Here is a 17,194-nt window from a genome sequence, read left to right as displayed (position 1 = left end):
TTGTCTTTTTTTTTTTTTTTTTTTGTTTGTTTGTTTGTTTGTTTGTTTGTTTTCTCCCATGGGCAGTAGATATCTATTCATTATTTACAAAACACAACACTGCTTATATTATAATTCTTTCCTACTTTATGTATTCCGTTTAATAGCTAGTGTTTTAGTTTAACTTGATGAATTTTTATAATCAGAGTTTCCTATGTTATTGTACTTGTTTAACTGCTGCCAGTGGAAGGGCAGAGAGCCCTCAGACCACCAGTGTTCTGAGAGCCATTATGGTCTAGATCTGAGTGTGACCTTGATAGGAGTACTTAGAGAATACATTACATACATTTCAGTAAGTACTTGTGATCAAAAGTTGTAGTATGCCTAGCTTGCATAATTTCAAAATAATTGGAAAAGGTGATTTATCTCCTGCCAACATTTAAAGATCTTTATAAAAGTATGCAATATGTCCCAAAGTGTTAAACTGTGTCCTAAGGCTGCTAGATTTTACCCATTTGCATGGCCTTTTAAATCAGTCCTAAAGCTGTTGCTTTCAGTTATTTTTAATGTGGTCCACAAAACTGATACTGCTCCATTTTTACCATTCTCTTTGGTATCTATGCAATGACAAGAATTGTATCTTTGACCTTTAATCTAAAGAACATTCAGACAAGACTGAGAAAGTGCACATTTGGAAATATTTCCTTCAGAGACAGGGGAGAGAAAAAAAGAGAGAAAGAGAGAGACTTAGCAAGGGAGCAAACAATAAAGCACCTCTTTCATTCTCTGTCTCCAGAGTCTCTCTGCGTGATATTTGGGAGATCCAAATGTGCAAGTGGTCTCAAGCAAACACAAAGAAAAGTAGCAGATTTCTAGCAAATGAATCTTTAAAAAGAATTAGAAAATATTGTTACCTGTCAGCACTAGGAAGTGGAAACAGACAAAATTTCTAATCTAAACTCTCAATCCAGAACACTAAAAGTATCTTTTTTGAAGGCTGAGAAGGTTGGGTTAGTTTCTGCCACTGCAATTCTTTCTCCATCAGCACCTCCCCACCCTCTATTTCCATGCATTTCAGGCTTGAAGTGGGAGTGGGACGAGAAGCATGAGAAGTCTGCTAGAAGAGCTCTGCTCTCATCTTTTCACCCTTGTCTCCTTTACTTGGCTCAAGTTGCACACATCTGCTTCGCCAGCTCTTTCTCTGGTGCCTTCTTCAATGGAGCCCCCCTGCCTGAAATTCCCTTCATGACCCAATCCACTGTGCCTCCACCCCTTATTCTTTAAAGTCTCTTCTCAAAATACTCTTGTCTCATAAAACCCTCCCATTGAGTCCATCAAAGGAGCACAGATAAAAAAACAAACAACCCCCTGCAGCCTTAAGACATGAAAATGAGCCAAATGCAAGTGCTCAGTTACTCTTCCTTTTTAGACTTTCTTCCTGCACTGTTTGTCTTAATTTGTCTATCTAAACTGATTGTTAACTGTTCTTCTGCAGTTTTATACCTAGGCTGCAAGTTTCCCAGAACAGGATCTTCCTTTTAATAAACATAAAAGTCCATACAAGATAAAAACTCCTCTTGGCACAGAGAGAATTTCTGTTCAAATATTTTCTAACCGATTACTCAATATCAAAAATGACTGAAAAGCTCATGATGGGCTATCACAAGATGCCTATCACAATTTTTTTAGCTGAGAATTGCAGATAAGCATCTGGGTTTTCAGATGCTTCTAGAGACAAAGGATTGTATTCATCAGATACTTAGAGACACAAAGTAACTATAAACTCAACTTTTTCTGGCCAGGGAAACAGTTTTACAGATGTTTTCTGTTGTCGGAATGACTGAAACCATATGGGTGAATCTGGTCCCAAATCCTCTGAGATCCTCCAATCACTTGCTTTCACCTAGACAGCTGCAAATTTAATCAGTTGCACTCTGACATCTGAAATTTTTAAACTGTTATTTAAGTCTAGAAAAGCTCAGTCTGAATCACCTTTTTTTTTTCCTCCCCTTTTTCAGGATAGCATTCACCTCCATGCACAAGTCAGGCACAGGGCTGATTCACAAAGCCTGTCCCACTTACATGCCAGGTTTCAGTAAGACTGAAGTAAGGAAAAGGCTTTCTGCTGATCATTTGTAAGGTAAGAAGTTCATTCTTTGTTACCCCAGAATTTGGTTCCCAATATATGTAGAACTGAGGCTGAATTTCGACCAAGGTCATTGCACTGTGATTTTATTTGAAGATGTATTTTACTTCACAATTTTGAAGACCTCTGTACCACCTGCACTTGAGATGGCTGGATTTCTCTGTAGTTACATGTCTCAATTAGATGGTAAACATGTTGATTTGCTCATTATTGAGCGCATAATGGAAGAAGACCATTTTCATGATCCAGGGATGAAGTGTGAAAAATTTGCTGTTATGGAATACTTTGCTATGCTATTTTTAAAAGATATAAAATCACCTATCTAATCTACTTCAAAAAGCGATCTATAAAGCACAGTAGATTACATCCTGACTCCCTCAGGCCATTTTGTGGGACAGAAAAAGATAATTATTTTATTTAATTTTAAAAATGTTTTCCTCTGGTCATGTATAAAACACGTGTAAATCAGAGACAATAATTTTGAAATCTATAAGCAAAACAAGGAACTATTTGCAAAATGCCATCAGATTTACGGGGGAAAACCTAGAAGCATCTCTTTAACCATTTCACTAACACTTGTCTTCTTTTTTCCACTGGAAGTTGTTTTCCATAGTAATGTAAGGCACAGCATGTTCAGAAAAAAAATGAAAGCATGATTTTTAAACTGATGAAGTCTTTGGGATCTGTGCTAAATTATTTATTGTTTTGAGGAGCCTATATGCCAGATTTTTACTGTGAAGAAGTGGTGAGCACTCAGCAGCATGTCTCATATTGATCTCTTCATAAAGAGACTTACCCCTTGCTTGAAGATCTTACCTTTTTCAGGCTTGTAACTTGAAAGCTTTGAGGGCCTGATTACTCATGCATAGCATGTGTGCAACCACAACCAATTCTCTTCTCACCAGTCAGTTTTGAGCAAGGTGGGCAGGATGTGTTTTCACAATCTTCTTCTATCTTCTTTTTTTACCAGAAAATACCAATATTTGCCAAGGAGTTTAGTTTAAGATAATCATTTCAGGCTACAATTTTTGGTACCTTTCTTCTTCTTTGCTTGATCCTCTTTTTAAAAAAAAATAATAAATTAATAATAATAATCTCAGTCTTTTTCTCACAGGGACACTGAAGGTAAAATGTAAAATGATGATAAAATCTAGAATGCAAGAAAATGTAGTTCTGGCCCAGAGCAGACGGCTACATATTAGAAAAACCACAGGCAGGTCAGACGAAGTCTGAAGAGATCAGAGTCTCCGTTTATAGTTGATCTTTGGCCAAACATATTGCAGGCAAATTTTGACATTGCACAGAAGGCCGGGTTTCTTATATAACTGAGTAACTGACCTGCCCAGCCTGAGAGCTGTCACTGTCACATTTATCTTTAGAAACTGTTGAATTTATATAACAATTCAAAACACCAGTTTTAAGGGGGAAGAGGTTTACCATAGTCAGTTGACTAGTTGGTCTACAGAGTTCCACCAGCAAATGCACCTGTCTCTGTGCTCTGTAAAGCTGTTTTTCAAAAGAATTTATCCAAGCCAAAGGTATGAACAGTGGAAAAATGGGAGCAGCAAACAGCTTATGCAACTGACCTGCTAGTCCACATTCCACAAAGTAAAAGCTGAAAATTGGCATTTTTTAAAAATACTGTATGCAAAGACATTAAATTCCATATTCCCATATCAACTGTCTCTTTTTTTAACTACCTTTGCATGAAGTATTGTTGTTTTCCTCCCTCTAGGGTTCCATTTCCATATTTTATTTAGAACAAAATCTATTAACTCAAAGCATACCTTTTGTTTTCATTCAGCTTGCAATGGTTTTATTCACCACTATGTACAGACAAACGGATTGCATGCCGTTGTTGCATGCGAGTGAATAAATTTTTGTGTATTTAGTCTGCCAGTCCTCTGGCAGACAGGTAACTTGTTTTCTTTTCTTGGCTAGGTAAGACAGTTCTCCTTGTACAGGAAGGTGAAGGTTCTTGTATAGGAAGAAGGTAGAGGAGCAGGTGCTACAGCCTTTTCATGCTCAGAAACCCTTCATGTTCCAGTTCTTTGGTGGCAACATCCAAGCATTTTAGGCGGCAGCATTGTATTCTGTACCTGCAACATCAGTGTCAGCCTTATTGGTGGCTCCTGCCTGGTCATGATCCCGAAGAGCATATGTAACATGAAGAGGACATTACATAATACTGCATGTGTCTGAGAGCTATGGGGCTGAGAGATATCGAGGCTCCTGTCATGTGTTCCTAATCAACCCCAAATTTACCCTAGCATTTCAAGACTGGGTAGGGTAAATGGAAATTTGAATACTTAGCTATAACTACAAACTGCTTTGGTTATTTGCCTAATTTTCCACCATATTTTTCAAGCGCTTCTATTTTTACGATATTTCTTTCCACTGTTTTGCAGCAGTCAAGAGGGCAAATATACAGCCAGTATAAAAGTCTTACATCTCTTTGACAAGGCAATGACATTTATTTACTATCCTGTTTTTAAATCCTAGTTACAATAACACCAATGATTCTGTGAAATTCTCTCATGTTTCACTTATGTAAGAGAGATTAGTAGCATAGCTATTTGTTTTATTTGGCCATCTCATTGCTTATTGGGCCAAGAACTTGCCTAATTAGCCCTAGCTTGCAATAGAAGGAGAACTGGTGTTAAAGTAGCTTTCTGGTGTGTGAAAAACTTAACCTTTTCCAAACTTCACTTTAATCAAAACTGAACCAAAACGTAAAATGTTTCACAAGTTCCTATGAACAAGAAATTGTGAACATTTTCTTTCAGAACCTAAGATATATAACACTTCCCAGATTAAGTATTTTCCCCAGAAGCTACATCAGCTCAGTAACATTGCTGTTTTCCACAGTTTCACTGATGCAAGAAAAGTCATTTCTGCTGAACAGCTGCCTGCAACTCCAAAGTTGTGGTCTGTGCTATAGTTAAAGTTTCCTGGCCTTTTCTGCTCCCCTTGCCAAGCAGAGAGGTGGGAAGAGTAGCTCATTCCCAGTTGATGACCCTGGACTCCCAAGGACCCTGGCTCAGGAGCAGGCTGGTCAAAAAGCCACCAAATGAAATCCTGGACTGTATTTGGCAAATATATTGTGCCAGAAATCTTTCAGGCTCAACACAGCAGAATTTTGTTGTTTGTTGCTGTTGTTAGAAATTGTTATGAATAGCACTAACTGAGAACAGCATGGGGTTGTCCCACTCCAGGGGAAATTCTGGGAGTTCAGAAGAAATCCCTGTAAATAGGTTACAGAGAAGAGTAAATACTGTCTTCTGTATCTGTGCCAGTGAAACTGGCAGGATCATGCCCAGGGCACATACTAAAAGAGAGATTGTTGTGTGTGGAATGATGATAAGAGACTATTTTCCGGCTTCTATCTTGTGTCATGATCAGGGCTATAAAAACGATGCACAGCATATATGGCAGGCTTCCATAGTTGCTGAAACCAGGCACTGCTGTTATAAGTCCCATTTGCTCCCTGTCCTTTTTGATGACAGTGGGACTGAGCCACAGTCACAGCAGCATCCTCTGCAAAAGTGAGCACTGGAAAGGGTGGAGTTTGCACGTCCCTCCTTTGGGATTATCTACATGCCAGTCAGGTTTGACTGGGCCCCTCATCTCTAAACACCTAGAAGATGCAAAGATGCTGTTGATGGCACTGCTATAAACCAATTTTAGAATTCATTATTCATTTTTGTTTCTGACCATGAACAAGAACTCCAAAAAAGGATGTTTGTGTGTCATTAATATTACCTTTAGCTAGTTTCATAATTGCCAACATCTGGTGGCCCAATCAGGGTCATATGTTATTAGGCTGTATTTGTATACTTACATATATGCCATGGCGTCTCTCTCTCTCCATGTATAGACATATGTATGTGAGTGTATATACACATTAAAATATACTTCTCAAAAGGAGGCCAATTTGCGGTCTATTGGCAAGACAGCACTTGAAGGTGTACAAAGAAGGGACAACATGTAAAGTTGTGACCAGATGCTACTGTTATCTGAATATGCATGCATGCATGTGTGCACATCTGAACCTGCTACCCTCTGTGGTTGCATTTCTGAGCCTGCACATGATGCTGTGCAATGCTAATGGTGACAAGAGACATCTGCATCAAAATTTGCTGCTCTGTTAGATCTGGGCCTGAGGGTGATGGGTAAGCGGGCATAAACTGAAGTAACTATAAGTAGTAGTGAGACCCTTGGAAAGCAAGATATCACATTTCCAAAGGATAGTGTGTTTTGTTCTACAAATGCAATTTGTGCTTGTAATTTCTCAGCTGCATTTGAACTAATAAGAAAAGGGGGCATTTTCCCCTGTGTACACCTCAGAAATCCTAGGCTCAATAGCTGCTCCTTCTGTAGATACACCACTGTGTCTGGGCGCAGTGGGAGGAAAGGGATGTTCCTCCATCTGTATGAAGATGCCATACCCCTTTGCCATGTTTTACATGCAGTCTACCCCAGAACAGAAACAGTAAACACCAAAACAGCAGATACTTTGTCCCTGTAACATGGAGCTTTATGAGCTGCTGTAGTATACTCTAAGCCAATGTTTGCATTAGTAGTTTCAAAGTCCAGCTAGTGCACAGCCTGGTCCTAAATGTTTAGACCCAAGGCAGTAACCACATTGAACTTGACTTCTTGCGTCAGAAAGCCTAGGTTTCATAAGAACTATTTCCTCAATATTAGTTATTATAAATAAATGTTTGTTGTATTCATCATTGAATTATGTTCAATAGTACTATTCCACTTGATTTTATTTTATTTTATTTTGTTCTTTTGTATTTGTTCTGCACAGAAGACTTCAAGAGAAAGAGATCAAGAGTGAATGTGCATTGATGTCAACAGAAACTAGGGCTTCCTACCCCAGTTCCCAGAGTGAAGGCGAATATCCCACATGTGCAGTGAATCCAGTGATGGTTGTACAGTTCATGACATGCACTGTGCATAGCTGGTACAAATCCTGTGGAATGGAAGAATGACTATTCCCTGGGGTAGGGGAAAAGTCAGGGATAAGGGTAACCTTTGGGACAACAGATTGGAAGGATTAAACAGGAGAAGGGAAAGACAGTAGCTCCAAGGAGGGATAAAGCAGAAGAGAACTGAGAGTATCTGAGAGGACAAAGTGAGAAGGTGCTACCAGAGCATACCTTCTCACATAATATACAAAGAGCTTATAACTGTACTAATAAATGTTATTATTGTTAATTATGCTTGTTACTATATTAATAACTATCATAATCATTGTGATGGTAAGATTATTAACATATCTGTAATAACTATGCTAATTAGTTCATTAATAATTCAATTGCTGTAGTGTCCAGAACTCTGACATTCCTTTACTGTCCTGGACATTGCTAACAAACTGTTGGTGCGTCTCCACTTGCCTTCAGGGCCAACAGGTTCATCACTGAGAATGAACCTGTGTTCTGAATCCAGAAAACCTGACTCTGCTGCTAAACTGATTTGTACCACATGTTGAAATTTCACGATGAGGAATTCTTCATTTTGAGTTCTCTAGGTATTTAGGATTCAGCATTTAAAAATATGACACTAAGTACCCTTAACTTTGTGAAGTGCTTGTAGAAGTGCCTGACTGGGCAGAACTGTAGTTCTTGCTGTTTATCTGAGATACCTGAAGGGAACTTACCTTTTTTAAGATGATGTTGAGCATCTTCCTAAGAGAGGAAAGTTCTGCTAGCAGTTCCCTCTGACAGCAGCATATCTTGAACTGGTAATGATTCAGTCCATTGGACAGCACCAGCAGTAGTAGGTCAGGATGGATGCATTTACACATACTTCAGGATGAGTTCTCCTGCAATTTTGACAAATATAATCTTGAATAGCTGTTAACAGTTTGCTAAAAAAGATGTCTTTAAATGCCCAGTAACTTTTGCTTTTTAAGGGTAAAGCACCATCAATGTCATTTCAAATGTCCTGCAAATTCTCAGGCATTCACTGAAGATCTGGATTAGTATTGGCTCATGAAGACTACAGAGAGGTGCATCCTGCAACATCCTTGTAATGTAATCCCATTATGGTTGGGTGCCTGGTTTCCTTCACTACTCCAGTAACCATCATGCTAGAGGCTAAGGGGAAAAGTGAGAAGGGGAATTGTGTACTTTGACTTCATCTTAAGATGGAGCTGGGAGAGCACTGAGGGTCCCTTCATTTTGTTACAGCCAGAGGTACCAAAAACTTTCCTTTTCTGAGATGGAGAGGCTGGGTGTGGGGGCAAAGGGAAAAGAAAGAGGATGAGACAAGGGTTCATGCAGAGACATTTCAGAATGTCTTAAAAGATGCAGAAAAATGAAGAGTTCATTTTTCCGCAGATCACTTTAACATTATTTTTAACCTCACTACTTTCATAATGACCCCTCTGGAAGGGTGAAACATGCATTCTTACCAGCTCTTTTTATTCAACTTAAAACATGCGTGCTGAGTTGTTGTTGGCTTTTACACTTGGGAAGTAAAAAGGAGCAGGATGTTAAGGGAAAATATATTTCTGAAGCATTATTTGTTAAAATGTCTACAAAGAATTTTGTGGCCTTCACAAATAGATGAAAGTGAAACAGCTCACAGCTTGACCTTTCAACCTTTCCTGGGGTCTCAGTAGGTGATACTGCAAAACCTGGAGCTGTCTGTTTCTGGTTTAAATTGCATTACATTAGATTTGCACCATAGCTTACCTTCTTCCTAACCCCCACACAAATGACGGGTTGCCCCATAGTCTCATGAGACTGTCAGGGATATGTGTCCCAGGACAGTCCTTGCAAAGCATGTCAGTTCTGAATTTTGCTGCAGGAAAATATGAATTCTTAATAAAACAGTCAACAGTGAGAACAGGCAATGAATCTGGGGTTCCTGCAGCAAGCTAGATGTAGAAGATGATGACAACACATGGGTAGAACTGAAAATGTGAACTGAAAAAGAAGACTCCAAACCCTCAGCCAAGTAGGAAACACAAGTTCATTAGCACTCCGCCCCAAATAAATGAAGATGTTGCCAGACATCTTTGACACTTCCACACAGGTGGAGACAAGGCTGGGCAGTATTAACTGATATGGATATGGATTATCTCCATGTTATATATGATATATATATATATATATGTTATGATATATATGATATAATCCATACCTCCATATGGATATGGATTATGGATATGGAGATATGGAATAATATCCATACCTACACCTGGATTTTAAGGAACTGTGTCTTAATGATGTTGGCATGTTCCTGATGCTTGTACAGTTCAGACAGAACAGATCTTCATCAACTTGCTATAGTATTCTGATGATCTAGACTCCCTGGTATGTCCTAGACCTACACTATTTCAAAAAAAAATTGATAACTATAAAAACTGTCATCTAAAGAAAGACATACTCATGATTTAGGAGGTGTGTATAGAAAAGTCTATATAGAAAATTTGGTATGGAATGATAGCTGTATCAATGGGGACAGTGAAAAAAACAAAGGAAAAGATATACGTTAATATGATATCAATCCATGAAGACTTGCCACACCACTATGTTTAAATATCATTGAAGTGAGATGTTTCTCAAAATGTCAGAAACCAAAGGTTTCATCCTTCCAACTCAATCAATATTATTAACCTTTTGTTTCCTAGAAGCTCAGATGAGGTCCCTGCAGAAATTTTATCAGTGTGGAGTCCACAAAGTTTTTCCTTGTGCAACCATGAGTTAAGACTATAATTACAATAGCCAGAAATGTAGGCTCAGGAAACCTGTTCAGCTAAAAATGGAGATAGTTATAACCAGGGATTGAACTGATCATAAAATTTCATGTATTTTTTCAACCACTAAGTTAGAAGAGGAAATTGAGACAACTCCAGATGCAAGCTCAGCATCCCCTTATTCTGTTTTAAGATAAGGATATTAAATACACATCGTAATTACCCAAGCAGAATCCATAATGTAGATCAATAGTCTTACTGCTTCAGAAACGCTAGACTTGATGAGTGTGAAGTGTAGCTAATAGACAAATTTCATACCAATAAAGTCTCCATTTCTCATGTCTGCATCTGCATATATTAATTACTGATAATTAACATGCTAATTAACCTCTTAGAATTCAACAAAAATCAGCATTCTTCGATATTTATGTCATGTCTAACTATATCTGTTACAGAAGGCAGGAAAAATCTCAGCAATTTTAGGATCACAATGCAGGTCTGGCTTTAAGGGTTAGGGCAAGGCAAAGTGTTTTGTTTCTGTCCCTAAAGTCTGACTTTTAGGTCAGACTTTTTTCAATTTTTCAAACCTTTTAAGAGGCTCTGCTTTCTCTTGTTGTATCTTCTGATATACCCCATGTAGAGGGACATAGTATATCCTGCTACAAATGTATATGATTTTAGATGTAAGTGAAGAATAGAGAGCTAAGTTCCTAGGTATTTTTCTAAGCTATTAAATGTGAATTGTTTCCTGGTTGTTGGTTTAGGGTAAAGGCATTTATTAGAAACTGGGCCTGGCAATGTTTTCCCCCTAAAGGTACATGTACTTCTGGAACACATTTTTTGTTCCAATTATTGATATTCTGAAAAATCCTCCAAGTTAGCCCCTCCTTTCCAATGTCCATGAAGAAAAAGAGCAGCCACTGAGAACAGGGTGATCATACACCTCCTTGCATGGCTATGGCTGCTGGAGGTGAAATGAGGGGCTCAAGACTATATTTTGGCAAAGTCAAGTGATTCTCTACTCTATGCATTATGTCCTGGGGAATAAAAACACTTATAATCTCCAGACTGCCAATCTCCATCTGACACTTAGTCAGTGGGATTTGAGGTGGAAAGAATAAACACAGACGGTTAGAGTCCAGTCTTTGACCCCAGGAACGGCTGGAGACTTCTGGCTTGGATTTTGTAGTCACCTACTGCTAACCAGCCGTAATACATCTTTTAAAATTTCAGAAGGTCTTCCAAGTTGAGTTGGGTATGTTTATTAAATGTACTGCTTACCCACCTCTCTTTCACAAGCACAGCAGTCTAGTGCCCTTTGTAAGCTTTGCATGGAAGGTATAAAGTTCATGCTCAGATTCCATGCCTTCCGTTGATGATTTTCCACAATATTGCATAATTCTACCCAGAGTTCTTCTAAACAGATTTAAAGCCTGTCCCTTATTCAGGGAACTTCCAGTATAAATATGAGAGAGAAAAAACACCAAATCAGGGAAAAGATACCAGAGCAAGACAGGAAGCACAAGTGATTGTTGATAAAAAGGACTGTTTGCTGGAGGTGGCAAAGGAGCAGGTAATCAGACGCTGCATCCTTGGATCACAGAATGTGCCAGGTGGCCATGAACCCTGGGGTTTTGGCTTGGCCACTGCAGAGATAAGGCCAGCTGCAAAGCTTGGATCCCAATCAAATGTTTGCAATCCAAACACCCTGAGAGTCGGGGTTATTTGGCATGGATCCATGTCTAGTTGATATTAATGTTTATTGCCCCTTGGCCATTTGGAAACTAACTTTCATAATTCACACCTCAGCAGTGCATGTTTGGCTGTCCTGATGGCAGGCTACAAATCCAACTCTGCTATCTAGCAGCACTCCTTTCAGCTCTGTGAAGCTGCCTTGCATGTAGCTTACATATTACAGCTGACAAGGGATGAATGACAACTTCATGGCTCACTGTTAGAAGCTTAGCCAAAAAAGCACAAAAGGCGTTTCTCCTGCTAGGGCTTTCATCTTTCACATCCACTCAACACTTTTTACAGCAATTCTTTGGGTGAGAAGATCACTGTCCTCTTTGCTTGCCTTCCTTTCCAGAAGTCTCACTTGGCACACTGGCTATTGACAGCTGTTTCATTGGTTCCTTGGTTGCATGACTTAGAGGTTTAAGAGGGCTCTAAACTGATTGCTTTCCTCTTTTATATGGCTTAGACCTATCCTGTGATATTGAAAACTTCCTGTTAATAGTGCTTAAAGATTGGAATAGATTTACCGTTCACTTTATGCTTGTCAAATAACAAGACCAAAAGAGAACAGTCTGGAATCATGCTCCTTGGAGCAGCGGGAGAAGCCAATCATCATAATGAATAAAGTTACTTCAATATCTCAATGAAGAATTCAGCCCAAGATCCTCCTGTTTCATTTTATTCCTCTGGCAAAAATTATATTTTATTAACTGGACTTTTACATTTAAGTCTACTCTATCCTTTCAGAGATATATTTCACAGAGTCTACTTCAAGGATCATGTTGGATACCTAATAATTTCTTCTTCTTCTGTGAGCAGCCATTTCATGTATTAGACCATAAATATTGCTTGGGTTCAGTCTGCAGCCCACATTTGCTCTCTCTGTTAGATCTCCTTACTTGATGCTGGAAAGCCAGAGTAAATGTTGTCTTAACAGTACTTTCTTCTGCTTACTGCTTGCTCTTCCTCTGTTCTGAGTCTTTCCTTCCCCTATTCATAATTTGTCTTGCTAAGTATTGATGGGCATCTTCATGGGTAGTGAAAAGTGAAGGAGGTAGCAGTACTAAGAAATACTGTTTTCTCCAGTGCTACTAAAATAAATCAGTCCTCGAGACTGCTTGCCTTATAAAGAATGAAGTGTACTAACTAACCTGGGCAATGAAAGCTGAACTTCCCTTGGTAGTCTCCTCATTTATGTTATATGATAGGGTCGAGCTTGGCCTGTTTCTGGCCTCAAACTCTGTAATAACTAGCATGACTAGTGAAAGTATCCCCTGTGTGAGACACCCACTACCCAAATTGCCCTGCTTTCAACATTGTCAATCTCTCTTTAAAGAAAAAAAAAAAAAAAGCCAACAAACAAAAAGAGAAAACAACACAAAAAAAACCAAACACAACCTCAGTTTGGATGAATCAATGTTACAATGAACCAGTTTTCTTTCTAATGCTAACAGAGAGCACTAGCATCTCAGGCTCCTGATGACTTGACCTAAATAACCTTTTGATTGCCCTGTTGGCTTCTGTTGTCAGGAGAGGACACTTCCCCTGTTCAGGAGCACTTCATGATTACTAGTTTTTCTGGAGTTTTTAATACATATACATACACATACACATACACATATACATACACATACACACATACACATACACATATACATATACATATACATATACATATACATATACATATACATATACATATACATAAAGAGCGAGCAGGGGCTCTATTTTCATCTTTCTCACCCCCTGTGTGTTCCCCGTCCACTCTGAGCTCGGCTGGCACGAAGTACTGCCAAGTCAGGCTTACGGAAGTGCTGAAGTTTCACACCCAGTCATCAGTGTATAAATGACCATACAAGGTGAAAAACAGTTTTCCAGTCATGGAAGTAAACATCCATGATAAATCCCCAAGTAAAATATATATATATATATATTTTTTTTTTTTTAATGAAGTCACCATTTCAAAACAGCCCAATATCTTTTCTCTTTTTTCTCTCTCGTTTTTTTTTTTTTTCAGTGGCTGCCACTTTCCCTGGCCTGCACCTGGATCTGCACAGCCGTCCTGCCTGGAGCAGCTGAGGGCAGCTGAGGAAAATGTCACTGGGAGGCATTTTCCCACTCTTATTACTCCAGCTCTTGCCTGGCCACCAGCCAGAACAGGCTTTGGCATAGCTTATAGCAGTCTTAAAATACTTGAGCCTGCGAATTGTGTAGCTAGCTGGTGAGAGAGCCAAGGGACTGGCGGTGCTCTATGCAACACCACCAGACATCTGTACCCCAGGAACCAGCCTCTGGGCATTTGGGGTCCCTCCAGGTGCCCCTCAGGGCAGGGATGGGGACATAGAGTGCAGAGTGATCTAGCCTGGCTTCACACACCCTCTGGTGGCATTTCCTCATGCTGAGGAGACTCTGGGCTGCTCTCAAGGTCTATTTATCCTTGCAACATCCCTGCTGCACAGAGAGGTCCCAAAGCGAAGTGCAGGGCACCCATGTGTCTTTAGGTAGCACCCTTTCAGCATGGAGTTTAATGAGACTACAGCTGGACTAATTACAGAAAGCAACTGTTTGTAGATTAGCACCTTGATATTCACTATCTGTTTCAAACTTGGCATCTCTTTCCACACCACCTTCCCCAGCATGTTTTCTCTACTACTGGACACAGCCCTGCTGCAAGGAATGTGTGCAGATCAGACCCCAGTTTAGGTTTGAATTTAACCTTTGATGATGAGAAACACAATAATCTGAGTGAGGAAATATGACTAGACAATTAGTCTTGCATGTATATAGCTCCTTGTGGAGAGGAGCTCTGTCTCCTGCTTGAATTTGAATCTGAGTTACAGAAAAACATTGCTCTCCAGCATAGCCTTGAGATCTACATGGCGCTGTTTCCATTTAGATCTGCTGAGGTTAGAGATAATTTGTACACCCTAAATACATATTACATCATGCTAATGAATTCACAGTAGTCAAAAGCAATCTATACAGAACAGATCTGAAAAGGCAAAATACATAATATTAATATATTTTAAATAAAATCTATCAAGAATCTTGTAAATCACAGTTAAATTAATATAACAATGCAGACTTTTAAAAGGATGTTTTCAACAATATTTACTATAAATTTTTACTTTAGTATTTATTTCATCAAAACAATTATTTATGATCTTGTGCAATGTACAGTCATTAGTATCTTCTTTTCTAAGATGCCAAGTAATAAATGGAGATATAATTTTCATGCTTCTCTGTATACCTACTTAGTTTGCATACAAACAACTCCATATGTTTCAGTGCATAGGATGATCAGGCCCTGCAGTGGAGGAGACACTGAGAATACTCATTAAACCCAATTAATTGTAAATTGGATTGTTGCTTTATCATCAGCCCAACCTTGTCACCTCAAAGTCTTCTAATTTGTAGTGTGACCTCATAACCTCTCTCTCTTAGTGTATATGAAATAATGATGCATATTATTTAAGCAGTATTTTAGCATTTTTTTGACTTTTTTTTTTTAGATTAAAAAAAGAAAGAAAGAAAAAGAAAAGAATATGAGTATTGCAAGATTTTATGTTCTTCTCTCTCTTTTTCTTTTTTTCTCTCCCAACTTAATCCTGTCTTCAGTGACGTCAATGGCAACACTTACACTGGTATTAAAAAGGATCCATAGTGTATAGAAGGAAATGTGACCCGCACTAGTAGGAGCCACAGAGGAACAAAAATTTTCTCCCCTGAAAGAAACTAAAGAGGGAGAAAGAAGAAAACAAATGAAATGAAAATACTGCATGTCTGACCCTATTTACTTTCTAGGAAATTACATTAATATCACGTAGAAAACCTCAGTGCAATTTTGAAGCTTAATCAGATACATACATGTGTGCACACACTCACAACCCTGCAGAAGGCAGTCAAGCTGTGAATAACAGATATTTGTCCAAGCATCCTTCCCCTTTGCCCTTGCTGATAATCTTTATTGCCGTTGTATATTCATAAGCAAGTATATTAGGCTTTTTAGTCTTCTAACACACCAGACGTTAACCTTCAACAAGGTAGTTTTAAATCTTTATTTTCTTCCCTGATTATAACTTCCAGTGCAAAAAATAAATAAATAATTCCTTTTTTGTTTATGAAGAAAAATCTTGACAAGTGGGGAAATGTCTTATTAATAACTGGCTCTTTTAAAGATCTGCATTTGTTAAAGCACTGCAGAAATTATATTTTTTGTACCAAAAGATGAATCTGACTTAGAATCTATGTCTCCCATAGCCAGTTCTCACTGAAAAATGAGTTCTATACTCATTCTGAGTTTCTGGGGGAATTGTACAATTCTCTGTTTTTTAATGTAGTTGGAGCTATAAGAATTGCTAGAGAGAGCAAGCATGGCATTTGGACAATTTTAGATATACCTGTTTACACACACTGTTCAGCACAGACTTCCTCTGTAATATTCCTCTACTCATATTACTAGGGTTTTTGTCCTTTGAAAGGGATATTTTCTACCCATGCTGTACATCATGATTCAAAATTTTCATGTTGACATGTCCTCCACCCCACCAGTTTTTTGTATTTCTTCTCTTTTTGTAAACTGAAAGACATTTTCTTAATGTATCAATGCGTGTATCTACAGTGTGTGAATTGTCTTTCACAGAAACTTCTCCACTCTCTGCCCATGGCTGAGCCATGTGCACTTTTGATTACAACTTAATACAATATTGTAAGTGATCTATTTTTAACAAGGACAGTCTTGATTTTGCTGAGCATTTCATACTGGCACCTTTTAAAGGAAATGACATCACCGTAGATGTATTTCAGAGCTCATTCCAAAGAGACCCATTCCCTTCTCAGGAGACTACAAAGCATCCATGTAAAGAAGATGCAGCAGCTTTTAAAACATGGGCAACACTAGGCAAGTCAGGGAAGAAGGGGTAAAGAGGTGCTGTGTGGTCAGCTCTGTGTGACTGCCATCTGGTGAAATCCTGTCAAGCTGAAGCCACCATGCGATGACATGAGGCCCCCAAAAGTATTAAGAAGCTTAGTTCTTAACCTTTCCAAATGAGGGCACTTCTTTATGGTTTGGGTGACAGAACACTGGCACAGGTTGCCCAGAGAGGCTGTGGAGTCTCCTTCTCTGGAGATATTCAAAACCTGCCTGGATGTGATCCTGTGCAATGTGCTCTAGGTGATAATGCTTGGCACAGGGGCTGAACTAGATGACCTTCAGAGGTCCCTTCCAACCTCAGCCATTCTGTGATTCTGAGAGGACCTTTCTCAGCAGCATACATCCTCAGCACACCCTTTTTGTGCACTGTGGCAGAGCAGCTTCCAGTCAGCTCATTAAGTCACCACAACGGTGGGAGCAGGGAGGGATGTAGGAGCATAAATCCGAGAAGCTGAACTAAAGCCCCAAGTTTGCAAAAGACTTGGCATTGATCAGACTGTGTGGGTGGACAGTATCTCTCTTTATGCACTAGGAACATGGAGTAATGATTAGGCTTCTGTTTTCTTCACTCACTTATGCTGGCTTGTTGGTACTGAACATGTGCTAAAATACTACGGTGCTTTACCCATAGTCAGTCTCCATGTCATGCCACAGATGGCAGGTAACCTGAAATCACCCAGAGGAA

At 39.0% G+C, this 17,194-nt stretch overlaps 1 long non-coding RNA gene across 1 annotated transcript in view; it reads right to left on the bottom strand.

The window, feature by feature from the left end:
* Nucleotides 1-7,361: 7,361 nt before the first annotated feature.
* LOC119716858 (uncharacterized) overlaps nt 7,362-17,194 on the bottom strand; it is a 35,059-nt gene continuing 25,226 nt past the window's right edge. Inside the window, exon 4 of the long non-coding RNA XR_005265600.2 lies at nt 7,362-7,958. This is a non-coding gene — a long non-coding RNA (uncharacterized lncRNA). The remainder of the gene's footprint in view (nt 7,959-17,194) is intronic.

The sequence above is a fragment of the Anas platyrhynchos genome, chromosome 4 (genome assembly GCF_047663525.1).
Source record: "Anas platyrhynchos isolate ZD024472 breed Pekin duck chromosome 4, IASCAAS_PekinDuck_T2T, whole genome shotgun sequence".
Lineage (NCBI taxonomy): Eukaryota > Metazoa > Chordata > Aves > Anseriformes > Anatidae > Anas > Anas platyrhynchos.
The sequence above is the reverse complement of the archived record's forward strand: the minus strand, read 5'-3'. Positions and strand labels throughout refer to the sequence as shown.